The sequence below is a fragment of the Dendropsophus ebraccatus genome, chromosome 4, assembly GCF_027789765.1.
Source record: "Dendropsophus ebraccatus isolate aDenEbr1 chromosome 4, aDenEbr1.pat, whole genome shotgun sequence".
Lineage (NCBI taxonomy): Eukaryota > Metazoa > Chordata > Amphibia > Anura > Hylidae > Dendropsophus > Dendropsophus ebraccatus.
This window is the reverse complement of record NC_091457.1, coordinates 57,095,644-57,117,436: the sequence shown is the minus strand read 5'-3', so window position 1 is coordinate 57,117,436 and position 21,793 is coordinate 57,095,644.

Here is a 21,793-nt window from a genome sequence, read left to right as displayed (position 1 = left end):
TGGGGCTGTTTGAGGTTTTATTTTTTGTGGCATGATCTGTACTTTTTATCAATACCACACTTGCATACTGTATATGTGGCTTTTTATTCAAGTTTTCCTGGGATGTGATATATGACCAAAAATCAGCAACTGTGCGCTTAGTAGGTTTTTGCGTTTATGCCATTTACCATACGATATCAAGAATATAATAATGTAAAAGTCTGCGATTCCGTGCACAGCAAATATGTTTATTATTTTATTTGTTTATATATTTTAAAAAAAAATAGGAAAAGGGGTGATTTAAACTTTTATTATGGGATAGATTTATTTATCTTTTAATAAACACTTTTTACACATTTTTGTAGCCCCCTTAGGGGACTACTATGAGCAATAGCATGATTGCTCATATGGATCAATGCAGTACATATGTAATGCATTGATTAATTGAATCTGCACTCGATTGCCAGGGGCTGCTGAAGGCAGTCCCTAACAAATGCTGAATACAGGCAGCCCAGGACACATAGAAGAGGACCAGGGCTACCTGTATAATGGATTGGCTTCCCATAATGTCGCTGTGGGGAGCCATCCAGCCACTGGACCACCAATGACACCTATTTAAATGCTGCTTTCAGGTTTAACAGCAGCATTTAAATGGTTATGTAGCAGGTACAGAGGATCACTCCATGACGGCTACTAGTGGAGGTCCCCAGCTACGGATAGCAGGAAGAGACTGCCTGTTATATAGTGTGATTATATTGTGACCCCTCCCAATACCATCTTAGGGCCCTAATACACCAACAGATATCTTACAGATTATCTGACAGATTTTTTACAGCCAAAGCCAGGAATGGATTTGAAAAGAGGAGAAATACAGGCTTTTCTTTATGACCTGTTCACTGTTTATAGTTTGTTCCCGGCTTCAGCTGCAAAAATTTGTCAGAAAAATCTGTTGGCGTAATAGGGTCCCTACTAGCACCATGACAACTGTACGTTGTGATGCCAGATCACCTCCTTGAATCACTATCACAACAGCACAACATACTTCCTTCTTCTAAGTTTAAAGGGAATCTGCAGTTTGAAATTCGAATTACAGCTGACAGATTCCCTTTAAAGAGTCACCAGTATTATAAGGGCTTTCAAAGTACATACTGGATGCTACTGTATGAACAAGAAGCACTGTAAAGGCCCCTATACACTTTAGACCAGTGCTTCTCAAACTGTGAGGCGCCCCCTAGTTGTTGGTGAGGCCCTGCTGGGGAGCCAGTTTTCACAAAAGTGACTATGATCTGCACAGTTGTTTTGCTGTTTGTAAAAATCTCCATTTTAGCAACATTATTAATTTATTTTGTACTTGCTTTATTAGCATATAGAGCTTGGGAGACAGGTGAAAGGTAGCCCTAGCATTATTTTTAACTTTTAAATGGACTTTCACCACAGATAGTGAGGCCCAGGCATCCTCTTGGTCAGTCTGGTTAGGCCCAGGCATTGCCTTGGTCTTTTGGGTGAGGCTCCAGTAGAAAAAGTTTGAGAAGCACTGCTTTAGACTATGGGTCAACCATCAATCTAGCGTGTATGGGACCGTTCAGAACCACCACCAACGGATGACGCTGGTGGTAATAAGGGTTGGCTATTATGGAAAATTACGGCTGACCCCTTTGTTCAGAAAGAGATAAACTGCAGCGACAATGCTCTTGCTGTGGCTTACCCCTGCCCATAGACAACACATGAGCACTCAGCTGTGCTTAACACTCCTGTGTACAGGTATATTCACAGGGAGCAAAGGCAGCGGAATTTTTCACGGCGTATCTATCCATTGCGCAATTCCACCTATATGGGAGGGATCGCGTGCCTCCGCTTCAGTCGCTCTCCGCTCCATGTGAACATACCCCAAGGGGAGGATGGACAGCCCGTGGCAGATCTAACTGATGTCTGAATTATCGTTTAGCCGTCAGTTATTGAAGGTGTATGGCCACCTTAAGATATAGAAAGTCCTAAGTGTAATGGAACAGCAGGAGGGGAGGAGGAGGAAGAGACTAGAAGTCCTTCTTCTTTAGCAGATGCCTAAGCAGTTTTATTAGGGGGGCATTGATTTGATAAAAGTTTACTGAACAGTGAGCTCAGAACAAATTGATGCAGCAAAAATAGCATTTTTAAAAAATTTCACTCTATATTTTCCAGTTTCGAAATGCATTATCTGTTAAAATGAAGGGTGCTCACCGCTCAGGTGGTGAGAAGTGAAAATTAAAAATTCTGAAGGGTTAAAGGGTTAGTCTGTACTCTAGCTCAGGAGAGTAGCTAGGATTCATGGGGCCCCATAGTATGGTATGGAGATCATCCCACATCTCCACTTTATTTCTGTTAGCAAACTTCAGTAACTCCTACATCCCTTTCTATAAGATTCTCTTTATGAATCATAAATGCCTTCATATATTTGATAAAATATGGTCGATTGGATAGAGAATCTGAGTACAGTGCATATAAGTGAAATCTAATTTTCGCTCCATGCACATGTGGTATTTTCCAAGCTGTCCTTGGATTGAACGTCTCCATTTGTGGCTGTATATAAACCATTCTGTGTTTAGCTCTGTGCATTGCTAATGTACAGAGGCTGGATTTATGGCTGCTGTGTATACCCAACTGGCAGAAGGTAATAAAGATCATACATTACCTTGCTTCAGTCTGCTATAAACATAATTCACAGACGGTACACAGTCTGTATTTTACTCACTTTGAACAGCTAAGCAACCTACTTTAATGAAAAACCAAAAAGAAAAGCATACTCTCTGCTTCAGGTACAGTTCTTATAGAAATTTCTTATTTTATGGAACAACATACCTGATCTTAAGCATAATTGACCACTAAAATAAACAACAGAACTGTATATTATTTTAAACAGGTATCCCAGAGACAAAAAAAAACCAAAACATTTTCAAATCAACTGGTGTCAGAAAGTTATATGGATTTGTAAATTTCTTCTATTTAAAAGTCTAAAGTCTTCCAGTACTTATCAGCTGCTGTATGTCCTACAGGAAGTGCTGTTTTATTTCACAGTGCTCTCTGTTGCCACCTCTGTCCATGACATGAGCTTTTTAATGAGGTTTTGCTGCTTCTTCAGAGAAACTTTCTCTTTAATAGAAACTGGCCCTGGGTGTTTGTGCCTAACACTTGGAAACTATATTAATAGTCACAGGACCTGCTGGAATGTACAAGCCCCAGTAGCATAATTTGGTGGGGGCAGAGGGGGCAGCCGCTCATGGGCCCACACAGGCCGGGGGCCCACTGAAGATTTTGCCAGTTAATGCTGTCTGCAAAAGCTTTTGCTTTTGCAGACAGACTTAAATGTCTATTGGCTGTAGGTGGCCCCTCGCCAGCAACCAGTGCTCCTGGGGGGCCCACACGGCTACCGAATTTTGTGTCTGACCATTTAGCTGTATGCGCTTGTATGCGAGAACATACAGTTGAATGCAGCAGGGTGATTGACAAGGCGAAGAGAGCATTGGCTCTCCATCCTGCCAATCACTGTTTGTGGCCACAAGAGGCTGTTCCCTCTCTTAGAGCTGTGGGACATGACTGATGTCACTCATGCGCTCACAGAACAGGGAGAGAGTTGACATCAGAAGACTATAGTACTGCAACTGCACAGCAGGTAAGTATGGCTTTTTCCCCTTAGTTATAGAGAAGGAGACCTATGTGGGTGGGTGGGGCTAACTCCTGGGAAGGATGTTATCTATGGGGGTTGGGGTACGGGATATGCTCTCTAACTGAAAAGGGGGTACCTAATTTGCATGAGGAAGGAGGAGCCTATCCTCTGAAACGTCCGCCGTGGGGGTGGATGGTTTGGACTGAGGGGAGAGTACACATCAGCCAGTGAGCACATCTATATGTTTTGTATAAGAAGCCAAATAAACAGTGAATTTTGCAGTTAGTCTTCACTCCTGTGAGTATTCATTCCTGTTGCTACAAAGAACAAAAATCGAAGTGCAACAGTACAAGGTACCAAGGTATGTCTCATACGTAACACACATCTTGTTATATATATTGCAGAGTTTAGGCGGACATAGTGGGGTCCGATGTGATGTGGATGGACTGTTCAAATGCCAATGATCAAGTGCAGTGTTGGTTATTTATTCTGAGGGCTGTTTCTGGAAAAGGCAGCTATGTTTTTGCAATTCTTGATAACCCCTTTAATTTTTACATGGTTATTTATGTGAAATGTAGAAAGTTTTTTCCACTGTTCTCAGTCCCTTGATTATTTGAAAAGCATTGTCATCTACTGAGGTTTCCTATGGGTAACATAATTGGTTCGGGGCCCACTGAGACTTACTCGCCTCACCTAGGCTGAACCCCTAGCTACGCCCCTGCTCGGACCATCAGGAATGGTCTGCATGGGACCTCAACTGACCCAGAGTTGACCTCTTCCTGAAGTGAGGGAGGAGAGGGGTTTCTATGTTTCTGCTGTTTTGTTTTAGAAGTTCCCAGTTCAGATGCCTCCTGTCATTGGTTGATGCTTTTACCAATGACAGGTGTCCCTGCGGGGATTAGGGGAACATTGTCTGGCAAAGAGCCTCTGTTGTGTGTTCAGCTGAGTCAGGTGACCCGGTCTGGTTCCATATATTGGGGGCAAGAAGAGGAAGGAGCTGCTCCAGTCCACCCACCCTTTCCCTTTTATTTATGCTTACTGATTTTCAGAGGTGTTAATAATATTGTATGTTAGTGAGGTCTTGAGGAGGGGGTAATGTCACTCCAAATTGGAGGGGACAATTAATGTACATGATATCTTGTACTTAAAACGAAAAAAGGTCGTGTAGGTTCAACTGCTATTAAATTTGGCGAGGTTAACCTAGTCCTATAGCCAAAGGAATAAATACAAGTAAAAGAAAAGAGAAATTAAGGTCCTCTAGTCAAGTTCGATTGTGCATATACAGTATATGGTGGTAAATTTTATGTTATATATTTAAAGAGTAACAAACATAAATACAAAATATGCACAACAGTTATGCACAACAAATAAAATAAAATTCATTAAAAGAAGAAAAAAGATACAGAAGTATATGCAGATAAAAAAGATAAGGAAATAAAAATGTTAGAACGTGGGAGAAAAAACAATTGACATATGCGTAACAATTATCGGGGTCGCAATGCTAGTCCTGTAACACAAAAACAGTCTCGAACTGGATAGTTGTTGTAATGTTCGTTTTTAGTTTAAATCCATGATTTCAATTGCAAATCATGTAAAAGAGGAGTGCAGCAGTGTACTAACTGCCAGCCAAAAAACTGTGATGCTATTAAAGAAAGGTACTTTTCCACGCTATTACTTCTGCTATCAATTCTGTCCTTCTGTAATAGCATCACAATACATAAATAGTACAAATATGGAATACTAGAATATAAATTATCATCCTGTACGCTGTTCATAAAATATGTCACCTACTTCACACCAACCTTATGGCCTTTAGGGATAGGGCCTCATTTATCAGACGACATGGAGAGAAAGGGGCAGCTGCACGTCCCACCTATGGCTACTAATACTAATGCCACTAGGCCTATTTTAAAAACCAACGCCAGGATGTTGGTATATAATTTGAACAAACCATATTGCCCCGTGTACCACGTGAAGGTCCCCTGGTTCACATTCCCCACACCCAAAATGCCCCACCAAAATGCCCCACCAATGCCCCACCAAAACCCAGTATGAATATGGTATTACACTCACCACCTCTGCTGCAGACAGAATGGGAAAGACATAAGGTACTGACATGTGAGCACAGGTATATCCTGCCAATTTGGGTCATGTGGGTCTTATATTGGGAGTGCCAGCTGCTCAGAAAAGGGAGAACTATAAAATACAGGTCCCTACGCTAACTCCACACTGTGTCGGTCAGCGACTGCCAATGCCGCAAAGCATGCACATGCAGGAAAGGGAGGCCATGGAATGGCCCTGCAACCCCAATGTCACAGGACCAAACCCAAAATGCCCTACCAAAACCGAGCCGGCACCACCGGTGGGGAAGGCTGCCCTCAAACAACACAAGTATGAATATTGTATTGCACTCACCACCACTGCTGCAGACAGAAAGGGAAAGACATAAGGTACTGACATAGAAACAACATTTGGAAACAATTTCCAATGTTTGAACCACTTCTCTAGCAAAGCTAAATCATTTTCCATATTACTGACACCTCCAGGAATATCAACCCTATTGCACACTTTTGTGTCATGAGCAAACAGACAAACTTTACCTACCAAACCTTCTCCTATGTCACTTACAAACAGAATAGAACCCAGAACAGAATCCTGTGGCACACCACTTATAACTAGTCTCTCTCGGAATATACACCATTAACAACAACCCTCTGATATCTATCCTTCAGCGAACAACAAATTCACAGAACTATCCAGGGATTAAGTTCAACTTTCTCTAACTTCTCTATCAGCTCTTTATGGGGAGCTGTATCAAAGGCTTTGCTGAAGGATAGGCAATATCTACGGCACCACCTTTACCCAGCACTTTTCTGACATAATCAAGTGATTAGTTTGACATGATCAGCCTGCAGTAAAGCCATGCTGGTTTGAATCCATCAAATTGTTGATTCTTAGGTGATCCATTATCTTCTTTTTGAGAAGAGTTTCACTACTACAGATGCTAAGCTAACCGGCCTGTAGTTACTGGGCTTTTCTCTACTACCCTTCTTGTGGATGGGTATAACATTGGCCGTTCTCCAGTCATCAATGACATCGCCTGTGAGGAGGGATTGGTTATACAGATCTGTCAGGGAGGCAGCAATACCAGATCTGAGTTCTTTTTTTTTATTATTATTTATTTTTATTTTTAATAAGAAACATATACTGTAAATTAAACAACAACCAAATTGCTAGTACATACAGTACATCAGTAAAAGTTGCAAATAGTGCACAGCATATCACAGATCCAAATTCTTTAACCCCTTGCCTCTAAAGCCTGTTTGGGCCTTAATGACCAAGCTTATTTTTTAAAATCTGACCTGTCTCACTTTATGCGCTTATAGCTCAGTGATGCTTTAACGTATGCTAGCGATTCTGAGAATGTTTTTTCGTCACATATGGCACTTTATGTGAGTCACAAAATTTGGTCACTACTTTGTGTTTTTTTGTGTGAAAAACATCAAAATATCATGAAAAATAAAAAAATTAGCATTTTATGAACTTTGAAATTCACTGCTTCTTAAAAAAGGAAGTCATAACACATAAATTAGTTACTAAGTCACATTACCAATATGTCTTCTTTATTCTGGCATGATTTGGTAGACATATTTGACTTTTTTAGGGTGTTATGGGGCATAGAAATGTATCAGCAAATTATCAAATTTTCATGAAATTTCCAAAACTGATTTTTTTCAGGGACCAGCTCTTTTTTTAAGTTGATTTAGGAGGCTTGTTTACTGTAAACCCCCATAAGTGACCCCATTTTGGAAACTAGACACCGTAAAGAATTAATCTAGGGTTATAATGAGCATTTTAACCCTACAAGGGCTTGAGGAAAGGGTTCACCATTAGGCCGTAAAAAAATGGAAAATTTAAATTTTCCAATAATATATACGTTTAGATTAAAGTTTCTCATTTTTAAAAGGAACATGAGAAAAAAAGCATGCCAAAATTTGTAACGCAGGTTTTCCTGAATACAACGGTACCCCATATGTGGGCGTAAACCACTGTATGGGCACACAGGAGGGCTCAGAAGGAAGGGAGCGCCAATTAGCTTTTTTAATGCCGATTTTTCTGAAGAAGTTTCTGAGCTCCAGGTGTGTTTGCAGAGCCCCTGTAGTGCCAGCGGAGTAAAATCTCCCCATAAGTCACTCCATTTTGGAAAGTACACCCCTCAAAGAATTCATTTTGGGGTAGGATGAGCCTTTTGACCCCACAGGTATTAGAGGAAAGTATTCAAAAGTAGACAGTAAAAAAGAAAAACTCGAATTTTTCCAATTATATGTTTGTTTAGTTTGAAATTTCTCAATTTCACGAGGAACCCCAAAATCTGTAACGCAGGTTCTCCTGAGTAGAACGGTACCGCATATGTGGGTATAAACCATTGTATGGGCACACAGCCGGGCTCAGAAGGGAAGGAGCGCCAATTAGCTTTTGCAGTGCAGATTTTGCTGAAGACGTTTCTGAGCGCCAGGTGCGTTTGCAGTGCCCCTGTAGTGCCAGCGGAGTAAAATCTCCCCATAAGTCACCCCATTTTGGAAAGTGCACCCCTCAAAGAATTAATCTTGGGGTGTGGTGAGCATTTTGACCCCAAAGGTATTAGATGAAAGTATTCAAAATTGGCCATTAAAAATGAAAAACTCGAATTTTTCCAATAATATGTTCGTTTCATTTGAAATTTCTAAATTTCACGAGGAAAAGGAGAAAAAATTCACCCCCAAATCTGTAACGCAGGTTCTTCTGAGTACAACGGTACCCCATATGTGGGCATAAACCACTGTATGGGCACAAAGCGGGGCTCAGAAGGGAAGGAGCGCCAATTTGCTGGAGCAAAACCACAGCTAGTAATAGTTATTAGAATAGTGCAGTTACTAAAATACAATAAAAAAATGAGATTACAGGTAATGCGGGGTGGTTGCGGACAGTCTGGGGTGGTTCCGGGTAATCTGGAGGTGGTTACGGGCAACCTGCGGTGGTTATGGGCAACCTGGGGTGGATACTGACAACCTGGGATGGTTACGGATAATCTGGGGTGGTCACGGGCAACCTGCTGTGGTTACAGGCAACCTGCTGTGGTTACGGGCAATGTGGAGTGGTTACGGGCAATGTGGGGTGGATACGGGCAAAGTGGGAAGGATACGGGCAACCTGCTGTGGTTACAGGCAACCTGCTGTGGTTACAGGCAACCTGCTGTGGTTACGGGCAATGTGGGGTGGTTACGGTCAACGTGGGTTGGATACGGGCAACCTGCTGTGGTTACAAACAATCTGAGGGGGTTACAGGCAACCTGCTGTGGTTACGGGCAACGTGGGGTGGATACGGACAAACTGAAGTGCTTATATGTAATTTGGGGTGATTACGGCAATCTGGTGTGGTTACGGCAATCTAGCGTGGTTACGGGCAATCTGGGGGGGTCATTGGCAATTTGGGGTGGTTAGAGGTAGTGTGCGGTGGTTAGAGGCAACGTTTCATGGTCAATGGCAGCGTGCGGTGGTTAGAGGAGACGTGCGGTGGTCAGAGGCAACGTGCGATGGTCAGAGGCGACGTGCGGTGGTCAGAGGCGACGTGCGGTGGTCAGAGGCGACGTACGGTGGTCAGTGGCGACGTACGGTGGTCAGAGGCGACGTGCGGTGGTCAGTGGCGATGTGCGGTGGTCAGTGGCGACGTACAGTGGTCAGAGGTAACGTGCGGTGGTCATTGGCAATGTACGGTGGTCAGTGGCAACGTGCGGTGGTCAGTGGCGACATGCGGTGGTCAGAGGCGACATGCGGTGGTCAGAGGCAACGTGCGGTGGTTACATGTAATCTGGCGGATTACGGGCAACCCTGGGTGGTTACAGTCAACGTGCGGTGGTTACGGGCAACATGTGGTGGTTACTTGTAATCTTTTGTGATTACGGGCAACCTGCGGTGGTTACGGGAAGCCTTCGGTGGTTACGCGTAATCTGGCATGATTACGGGCAACCTTTGGTGATTACGATCAACGTGCGGTGGTTACGGGCAATGTGCGATGGTTATGGGCAACGTGCGGTGGTTACTTGTAATCTGGTGTGATTACGGGCAACCTGGGGCGGTTATGGGCAACCTGGGGCGGTTACGGGCAACCTGCGGTGGTTACGGGCAACCTACGGTGGTTACGGGTAATCTGGGGGGGTTACGGGCAAACTGCTGTGGTTACGGGTAATTTGGGAGTAAACTGCAATTATTACTATAATAAAAAGTGTGTGTTTTATTTTTTTTGTATGTTTGTCACTTTTTCTACTTTGTACATTCATTTTCACTGTATTACTATGATTACTGTGATATTTTCTATCACAGCAATCATAGTTCAGTGACAGAGACCAAATTGGTCTCTGTCACTTTAAATTTTCAGAGTTGGCTGGTTGTGGAGCGCATGCGCACTTCATAACCAGCCAGGACGTCGAGGAGGAAGGAGCTCCAGGATCAGGTAACGTATATGGGGAAGGGGGGTGACTGGGGGACGGCGGGGGGTGACTGGGGGGGTGGGGGGCGACTTGGGGGACGGACACTATCACTTTTTATCCCCTGTCACCAATCATTCATGGTGACAGGGGATATAAAGTGCTGATCGGCACATGGCACAAGCGATCAGCGGTATATAGTATATACCGCTGATCGCTTGTATCGGGACCCCACAGGGGGGTCCCCGATCACTGCCCCATGCTCTCCGCTACCTCCAGTGGTGGAGAGCATGGGGCTTTCATTCATTTTTCTTTTCCATCCCTGTGAACAGATATAATCTGTTCACAGGGATGGGGGCGGCCATCTTGGAAATGATGGCCGCCCGGGGAGGGGAGCGGGTTAGTTACTGGCTACTAGGGGGCTGATCTGGGGGCTGATGAATACATTTTCATCTCCCCCCACCGTGGATTCACGGTGGGGGGAGACGAAAGCGATCGGCGGCGCCGTTACCGGATATCGCCGCTATAACGTTGATCGCGGCAATCTCCGGTACCGGCGGCAGGGGAAGGGGGGCCGGGGGACACAGTTACAGTGGCGGCGGGAGGAGGCAACGTTCTGCAGCCTCCCCCCGCCGCCCGATCGCCGGCAGGCAGCAGATCTCCCCCATAGACGCTGCGGTCGCATCGACCGCGGCATTTATGGAGTTAACTGTCCGGGGGGAGCGCGGCTCCCCTCTGGGCATAGGCAGCGGGAGGATGCTGTGTGATACAGCCTCCTCCCGCTGCCCGATCTCACTCAGTGACAGAGGGGGGAGGCAGGGAAAGCATGACGTTTGGGGAACGTCATGTTGCTTTACATGACGTTTCCCAAACGTCATTTTGCGGCAAGGGGTTAAGAACTCTGGGGTGGACACCATCTGGACCCATCACCTTATTCAACTTTAAATGGGCAAATTCCTCTGCAACTTCAGCCTCTGAAAACCCATACAATGCCAATGCTGTGTCCAACCATCCTGTGATTGTGAAGGCCTCCTGAAGACATTGAGCAGAAGCTATTTAAATAGTCAGCGACCACCTTATGTCCTTTAAATAAACATAAAGACTTTCTAACATACAGACATCTCAAATCCAAGTCAGACCAGAACTGGTCCCTAAAAATATAAGATTTTGACATTCTCTGCTAAATTTCTAAACACTCTAATGGCCTAAAATGTACAGTGTATGGACCCGAGCCACGGGAAAATTTGTAAGAGGGCATAAAAAAATTAAATAAAATGTATACTAAGTATACCAAAGTAGATACTGTCAGTGTATTAAGCCCTTCAGAGACCTTATCATACCCTCACACCCTCATACTTCAGTAAAGCATTCATAGAAACAACATACATAAGTGATAAACTAAGTCATACTTTTGTATGTACTAGAGTATATAAAGTGCCCCTAGGCACATTTAAAGGCACTTTCAACTTACAAACTTTATGACATCCAGTACAGCCTTTTAATATGTCTCTGCCAAGTCAGTAAGTCAGGAGATATTTCTGCTCTGTACTTTTCAGATGGAGGAGAAAATACACTTTAACATTTCTGTGAAGAATTTTTAGCAGCCTAATTACACAGTACAAGGCCTCGGGCTGCCTGATTACAGAACAACCTCTGTGCGGGACCACTGTTTTGGGTCAGGCCCACATTAAAAGCATTCTCAATATGTACATAATAACAGGCGAGTGTTTTCCTACCAGATGTAAAATTATAGATCATTTTATATGTCAGCTACAGAATAACAGTGCTAGCTACCACTCACCATATTGTAGCAGAGACAGAATGACAGGTTACTCCTAAGCCTTGAGACAGGATCAGACAGTGAAATGTGATCACTGTGGTAGCTCTGACATCATCTGTACATGCACATACGAGGGCTGTTTCTGAAATGGATGGTAAGGCAAATATACTAAGTTGAGCATAGATGAAAACAGTGCCTTATTCTGAATTGTTAAAGGGAAACTATCAGTAGGTTAGATAAATCTAACCTGATGATAGCTTCCTAGTGGGCACATGGAGCTGAGGATGATAAGCTTGTTGGAAAATTTGCCACTCTTTTATTTAATACAATGAGTAGAAAGCCTTCTTGAATTTTCTCTATTCCATTCTTTGTCACATGCTATGTGCTTTTGCGGGTGGGCTTTACTGGTCTACTTAGATGTATCCCAATTGACTAGGTGTTCATTTCCATCTTTGGCAGTTGGATCGCCCGTTTAGCTCAATTGTCGGATTACAGTTATTTTACTTGACATTAAAAAAAATAAAAATAAAAATAGGGTAAGGGATTGTCTATTCATTGGGGGATTTCTTTCTTTTCTAATATATTTTAAATAAAAAAGTAAAGTCCCACTATAGTAACCACCATCAACTGTCTGTCCTAGGCCACTCAGGGTCGTAGAGAGTCCAAGTGCTGCCCCTGCCACCTCCCGATATCTGTTCTAGGCCACTCAGGGTTGTAGAGAGTCCTAGTGCTGCCCCTGCCACCTCCCAATATCTGTTCTAGGCCACTCAGGGTCGTAGAGAGTCCAAGTGCTGCCCCTGCCACCTTCTGATATCTGTTCTAGGCCACTCAGGGTCGTAGAGAGTCCAAGTGCTGCCCCTGCCACCTCCCAATATCTGTTCTAGGCCACTTAGGGTCGTAGAGAGTCCAAGTGCTGCCCCTGCCACCTCCCAATATCTGTTCTAGGCCACTTAGGGTCGTAGAGAGTCCAAGTGCTGCCCCTGCCACCTCCCGATATCTGTTCTAGGCCACTCAGGGTCGTAGAGAGTCCAAGTGCTGCCCCTGCCACCTTCTGATATCTGTTCTAGGCCACTCAGGGTCGTAGAGAGTCCAAGTGCTGCCCCTGCCACCTCCCAATATCTGTTCTAGGCCACTTAGGGTCGTAGAGAGTCCAAGTGCTGCCCCTGCCACCTCCCGATATCTGTTCTAGGCCACTCAGGGTCGTAGAGAGTCCAAGTGCTGCCCCTGCCACCTTCTGATATCTGTTCTAGGCCACTCAGGGTCATAGAGAGTCCAAGTGCTGCCCCTGCCACCTCCCGATATCTGTTCTAAGCCACTTAGGGTCGTAGAGAGTCCAAGTGCTGCCCCTGCCACCTCCCGATATCTGTTCTAGGCCACTCAGGGTCGTAGAAAGTAGAGAGTCAAGTGCGACTGCCGCCACTGCTTTTGAATGTCTACTGCTGCCCTAGTAGAAAGTGACATTTAACGCCACTGATCCACCGGCGTCCAGTGATGTCCATGGAGTAAAGGTAAGTAAACACTGCTGGCTCACCAACATCAGGAAAACTTCATTTGATGCCTCTGATCCACCAAGGTCCACTGCTGTCCATGACAGAAATTAAATGATTGACTGGCTAATTGACATTATTTTTAAATTGTCATTTTCCAAAATTGGCATTTTTGACACAAGAGCACCTGGTAAAAAAAATGCAATTTACTTTGCAATAGTCTCGCTATAGTAGCTACTATAGTTTGGCAGTTTTTATGAGATTAATATTTATTTGATTCGCGAATATTTGTAATTCCGAGCCAATATTCATGAACCTTGCAAAACAAATTTTTTACTGCTTTGCTCATCTCTACCTGGCACTAAAGTCATACCTCCTAACTTTTTGGATGGTCAAAGAGGGACACTCGTGGATCACTCTAGGAAAATTGTACAGTCATTTCTATACTTTTTAATTCAAGGATGCATTCACACATACAGGATCTGCTGCAGACTGATGCATCTAGTTACACTGATATCTGCAAATCTGCAGCAGATCCTGTATGTGTGATTGTATCCTTAGGTCCCATTCACACATCAGTAACTCTGTCTGTAACTGCAGACGTGCAACCATGGATAGGATTACAAATGTGTTTCAGTAACTGTCCCTATTTGCAGAGACCCACTATCATATAGGTGACACGGACGCACAATGGCTTTATCATTTTTTGTGGCACAGAACACTCCTCCAAAACAGATCCATAGCACCTACAGATGTGTGTATGGGGCCTGAATGAACTGCATGTGTGACATGAAGTGTGAAAGGGGCCATAATGTCACATGATTTATCTGAGTATAACAATTTTTACGATTTAACTTGCACCACATGATGGAATAATATGCAAGTTTGGGTCTATTTTACAGTAAGAAACCAGACACTTTCTAGAGCAACATATAGGGGGGGATCTACGAATGGTACACCAGAGGCGTACGCTGGGGAGAAGGTGCAGATTCACCCCTTGTCCCTGGCGTACGCCTCCCGTGTGCCCCGCTCACCCTATGGCGGACCTTGCGGGGGCGTGGCCTCCTCCTGCCCCTTATTTATCATGATTTACGCCTGCTCGCAGGCGCAAATCATGCTGCAAATCTACATGTGCTGGAAGCAGGTGTAGATTTGGTATACCGCAGATTCAGGCACCTGGCCGGACGGATTCACTAAGAGGCATACGCTGTGCAAGAATTAGCGCTGTAAACACTGCCATCTTTGAAGTGCTGCTCTTTTCAAATATTGTAATGGCAGTGGTCTGTGCCCATAGCCGTACTGCTCCCTCTAGTCGTCACAGCCTTGTTACCTTGTTTGCATGCAATTCTCTCCCTATTCTTTCTGCTCCTGTCATCTATGGTATTGTCCAGTGTGGGTGGCAGCTAGCCCAGAGGGCCAAGAGACGCTAGGGCACAGCACCAAGGGAACAAGCAAATCCAGATCCTTGCCTAGATGCTTGGTCAGAAATAGGCAAACAGATCAGGCCTAGCAGCACAAGTTCATAGCCATAAACCCTATTTATCTATATCATAAAAATCAAGGTCTGTGTGTCTGTCCTTCTGTCTGTCTGTCTGTCTGTCCTCTATAGACTTCCAAACGCCTGAACCGTTTGACCCCAAATTTGGCACACAGATACATTGGGTGCCCGGGAAGGTTATTCCGAAGGTCCCGTTCCCGCCAGATGTACAGGAGGGGAGGGGGAGGGGAAAGAGCGGCGCCCCATAGAGATGAATGGGAAAATCTCCTCACTGCAAACACAGGTGATATAATTAGCTGCAGCAGACACGGCAGCTGGAGCCTTAGCAACCAATAGGATTACTGCTTTCATTTCCACAGGGAGCAATGGTTGCTAGGGAAGCTGCCTCACAACATCCACAGTAATAACTGGTAGACCCCCTACTCCATCTATACATTACATATATATACAGGGCCCCCTACTCCATCTATACAGGACATGTATATACAGGACCCCCTACTCCATCTATACAGTACATGTATATACAGGACCCCCTACTCCATCTATACATTACATGTATATACAGGACCCCCTACTCCATCCATACAGTACATGTATATACAGGACCCCCTACTACATCTATACAGTACATGTATATACAGGACCCCCTACTCCATCTATACGGTACCTGTATATACAGGGCCCCCTACTCCATCTATACAGTACATGTATATACAGGACCCCCTACTCCATCTATACAGTACACGTATATACAGGACCCCCTACTCCATCTATACAGTACATGTATATACAGGACCTCCTACTCCATCTATACAGTACATGTATATACAGGACCCCCTACTCCAATCTATACAGTACATGTATATACAGGACCCCCTACTCCATCTATACAGTACATGTATATACAGGGTCCCCTACTCCATCTATACAGTACATGTATATACAGGACCCCCTACTCCATCTATACAGTACATGTATATACAGGACCCCCTACTCCATCTATACAGTACATATATATATATACAGGACCCCCTACTCCATCTATACAGTACATGTATATACAGGGCCCCCTACTCCATCTATACAGTACATATATATATACAGGACCCCCTACTCCATCTATACAGTACATGTATATACAGGGTCCCCTACTCCATCTATACAGTACATGTATATACAGGACCCCCTACTCCATCTATACAGTACATATATATACAGGACCCCCTACTCCATCTATACAGTACATGTATATACAGGACCCCCTACTCCATCTATACAGTACATGTATATACAGGACCCCCTACTCCATCTATACAGTACATGTATATACAGGACCCCCTACTCCATCTATACAGTACATATATATACAGGACCCCCTACTCCATCTATACAGTACATGTATATACAGGGCCCCCTACTCCATCTATACAGTACATATATATATATATACAGGACCCCCTACTCCATCTATACAGTACATGTATATACAGGGCCCCCTACTCCATCTATACAGTACATATATATACAGGACCCCCTACTCCATCTATACAGTACATATATATACAGGGCCCCCTACTCCATCTATACAGTACATGTATATACAGGACCCCCTACTCTATCCATACAGTACATGTATATACAGGACCCCCTACTCCATCTATACAGTACATGTATACAGGACCCCCTACTCTATCTATACAGTACATGTATATACAGGACCCCCTACTCCATCTATACAGTACATGTATATACAGGGCCCCCTACTCCATCTATACAGTACATATTTACAGGACCCCCTACTCCATCTATACAGTACATGTATATACAGGGCACTACAGGTATACCAAACTGTGACTGGGTAACACTGCCACACCAGACCTGACCAATACCGCCATACTGTGCTGGATAACACTGTCATACCAGACCTGACCAATACCGCCATACTGTGACTGGATAACACTGTCACACCAGACCTGACCAATACTGCCATACTGTGACTGGATAACACTGTCATATCAGACCTGACCAATACCGCCATACTGTGAATGGATAACACCGCCACACCAGACCTGACCAATACCGCTATACTGTGCTGGATAACACTGTCATACCAGACCTGACCAATACCGCCATACTGTGACTGGATAACACTGTCATACCAGACCTGACCAATATTGCCATACTGTGACTGGATAAAACTGTCATACCAGACCTGACCAATACCGCCATACTGTGACTGGATAACACTGCCATACCAGACCTGACCAATACCGGCAAACTGTGACTGGGTAACACCGCCACACCAGACCTGACCAATACCGCCATACTGTGACTGGATAACACCATCATATCAGACCTGACCAATACTGCCATACTATGACTGGATAACACCGCTATACCAGACCTGACCAATACCACCATACCGTGACTGGATAACACCGCCACACCAGACCTGACCAATACCGCCATACTGTGACTGGATAACACCGCCATACCAGACATGACCAATACTGACACACTGTGACTGAATAACACAGCCATACGGGTAAATACAACCCTGCAGGTATACAGGACACTACAGGTATACAGGACCCCAAAACTATACACTACAGGTGCACAGGACCTCCACAAAACTATATACTACAGGTATACAGGACCCCAAACTTTAATCTACCAGTATACAGGACCCCAAAACTATACACTACAGGTATACAGGACCTCCACCAACTATATACTTCAGGTATACAGGACCCCAAACTATACACTACAGGTATACAGGACCCCAAAACTATACACTACAGGTATACAGGACCTACACCAACTCTATAATACAGGTATACAGCACCTTCACCAACTCTATACTACAAGTATACAGGACCCCAAATATACTACAGGTATACAGGAACTCCACCAGCTATATACTACAGGTATATAGGACCCCAAACTATACACTACAGGTATACAGGACCTCCACCAACTCTATACTATAGTTATACAGGACCCTCAAACGATTTACTACAGGTGTACAGGACCCCCGAACTATATACTACAAGTATACAAGACCTCCACCAATTATACACTACAGGTATCCAGGACCCTCAAACTATAAACTACAGGTATACAAGACCTCCACCAACTATACATTACAGGTATACAGCACCAACTATATACTACAGGTATACAGGACCCCCGAACTATACAGTACAGGTATACAGGACCTTCACCAACTGTACACTGCAGGTATACAGGACCTCCCTCAACTATACACTACAGGTATACAGCCTCCCCCCAACTACACACTACAGGTATACAGGACCCCCCCAACTATACAGTAAAGGTATACAGCCCCCCCAACTATGCACTACAGATATGCGAGACCCCTAAAAACTATACATTGTGGGTATACAGAACCCCTCCAACTATGCACTACAGGTATACACTAATTCCACTGATGAACTCAGATGAAACAATACCTTTAGCTTGGCCTCCTGGGCACAAATCTAATTAACACACTGACACTTTATACCCGGGCAGCGTCGGGTACATTTTCTAGTTATACAATAAAAAGATAGGCAGTAGTCTAATATACTTTGTTTATCAGCACCTAGTGGTTTTAGAGTCTATTCACAAGTACAGGTTCTGAGGCAGATTTGATGCTATAGAACAGCGCTTATTACACACTCGCTATGGAAAGGCTGCCATGCTGTACTATAACAATGGGCAGTAAGATTGTAATATTCCCTACATTACTGTTGTGCTCTACCCCATTGATTTGATCACTTCCTGGTTTTCTCTCTGAACTGTAAGCATGGTTTTGCTATGTATCAGGGCACGCACTTTCCCACAGTTCCACTTTCTGGCATTCAAAGAAGGGACTAGCTGCAAATACCTTCTATCTAGACAAACCATGAGATTGCAGATGAACTGAGCACTAGTAGTTACTGTATACATCTGTCAAACAGTACATTTTCACGAATGCTTGTACACTTGAAATGTGTTTAATTTCACAGGTTAGGTTTAGACCTACAATATGCATCTTGGTGCAAAACGCTGCCACCTTAAAGGGAGTTTCACACCAATTCAATTTACTTGACACATACATTTTAAATTCTACACAGCAAAAAGTTACATATTGGGGGTTAGGTTTTTACCAATTAAATTGGTCTGTTAAGGTAACATTACAATGAAGACATAATGAAATTCCCCTTTAAATAAAATCCAATTGTGGTGTGTCCAGTTTACCACCATTTCTCAAACAAAAAAGACTATGGCTTATGAAGAGAAGCTGTAAGCTGTTCACCTTTGAAGTAGACTTCTGCTAGAACAGATAGTGGAAATGAACTGAAATGGAAATGCACTGATAATGTGAGACTTTTCATTGCTGCCTCATTGTTTCTTTCTGCAGTATGTCTGGGCTGGCAGCATGAAGTAGGCTTGACCTAATGCCATCAGGACTTCTAATCTTTCTTTGTCAGGTTCTAGAAAAACAGTACTATAATGGAAAGCAATGTCATAAACAAAAGAAGAAAATGTGACCATGAATCTGCAATATGAAAATAATAGGAAGAATTAATGTAGTCAAATGATGTCATTTACAGAGATGTATTTGACAGATATCTCTCAAGACAATACTTTCTCAATATAAAATAATGTATAGTAGCTACATTTTTTTCCCTGGGAAAGGTGAGTGGACATTAATATATCAGTAAATTAACATTCTTGTCCATAACTAGCAATCATAATTTGGTTACATATATATGCACACCCTTAAAGGGTTTATCCAGCGTTATAAACCTATGAATTTCTGACAGCTCTCAGTCTTTTTCATCCGAAGTCTATCAGCACGGCACATCTATACTTGGAAATCTTTGCCCACTCCTCTTTCTTGTTCAGTTTTCAGCAGAGGTCTTTCAATTTTTTTTTTTACAAAATTGACTTATTATTAACCTGTTGTCAACTGTTCATAATTTCCAGTCTGTTTCCCCAGTTCCAGCTGCAGTAAAACAGCCCCAAAGCATAATGCTACCTTCACTATCCTTAAAAGGGTTATCCAGTGCTACAAAAACATGGCCCCTCTCGTCTCCAGATTGGGTGAGGTTTCAAACACAGTCGCATTGAAGTAAATAGAGCCTAATTGCAAACCACACCTGAACTGGAGACAAGAGAGGGGGAAAAGTGGCCATGTTTTCATAGAACTGGAACTTTTTTATATATATTATTTTCACAATAATTTGTAGTCCCACTGGGGGACTCATATAAGCAATACCATGATGATTATAGGGATCAATGCAGTACATAAGTGCTGATGGCAGCCATGTTGTGAGCCCTTTCTGTACCCCCTTAGACACTCCTGATAACCAGGTACATCATGTGGTTAAATACTATGGCCTATGTTTATCAAAGTGTGTAAAACTGGTGTAAACTGCACACAGCAGCCAATCACAGCCCAGCTTTCAACTCTGGTAAAATGAAAGCTGAGCTGTAATTGGTTTACACATGTTCAGAAATCTGAACCCATGACTTTTGCTATAAAATGCAACTAAGAAAATGTCAGGAAAATCCTTCAAGAACAGCTAAACTTTATATGAGGTTGATCAAAATAACTTCAACTACTTCTGAACGCAAGCACACCCCCAATTAGAGGCTGTTCACACTTACACAACCACATTGTTCGGTTTAGTTTAGTTTTTTTCCCCAAAAATATTTTTGTTCTTTATTTTTATTTTACCACCAGAAATGATGTCAGTGTATTTTTAATGGAAAGGTACAGATGGTTCACAATGAAGGTGAAAAATAAATAAATTTGAAATAATTTGTCCTGGTTTGATTCTTTTGCATGACAAAAAACTAGTGTTTAACAGGGCACACACCGCACTAATCTCTTTGCTAGGTTAGCAAATATATAAACCAGAACAATGTTACTTCAATGGTAGGCTGCAGCTCACAGTCATGTCTTTTATAATAAGAATTAGGCAATAATGTGCCAATATGTTAGCAGATGGGCCAGATGACAAGAAACCATGTTTATCTCTTAGCTTGCTTGACATATTCTTGGCATATTCTTTTTCTTCATTTTAGAAATATTTTCCCACAAAGAGAATAGTTGCTTCTTTCATAGATGCACCTGTCTAGATACATACTGTAAAATCAATTAAAGGGGTTTTCCGAGCAAAATAGACAGACGAGCTATCCACACCAGTCACTGATTGGTATGGTGCTGACACCCTTTGATTCAGCTGATCAGTTAACAGGGCCGCAAGCCGTTGGGTCTGTAAACTGTGTAGTGGTTGCAACCTGCAACTCCAGATCAGCTCCCATTCAAGTGATCGATAGCTCAGCTGCAGTAACCAGGTTTGGCTACAACACAGTTTAAGGGGGTCAAATGCTTCTGGCCCCATTCACTGTGCAGTGCTTGTGACAAATAGAGATGAGCAAACTTTTCAAAAGTTCGTTCCCGCCGGACTTCCGGATTTTTTTTTAAAGTTTGGTTCGACCGAATTTCGTTTTTTTGGGATTTCATAGTTTAAAGCATCAATATGATACGGGGGTAGTGTATTTGGTTGAATTTAGGGCTCTATGTGTCAGTAACATCATTATCTTTTCAATATCTCAAAGTCAATTTTTTTTTTAGACTTAAATATTCACCATTACAGGGTCTATGCAGGAAAAAGGTCACAAATGCAGTGAAGGAGCAGTCTCTCCACATAGTACTTGTATATCTGTATATAACTTTTTTTTAGAGTTTTATTTTACACACATGCACGAGGTATATATTTGTGCCTCAGGAAAACACCTATGTCATATACACTCCCACATGGGTGACAGTATAGTACTTGTATATCTGTATAGCACGTTTTTGTTCTGTGCACCCTTTGCTCTCCAATGCCTAATCTATCTACCTATCTATCTTTCGCCCTCTCTATTTTTCTATCTCAATCACTATATG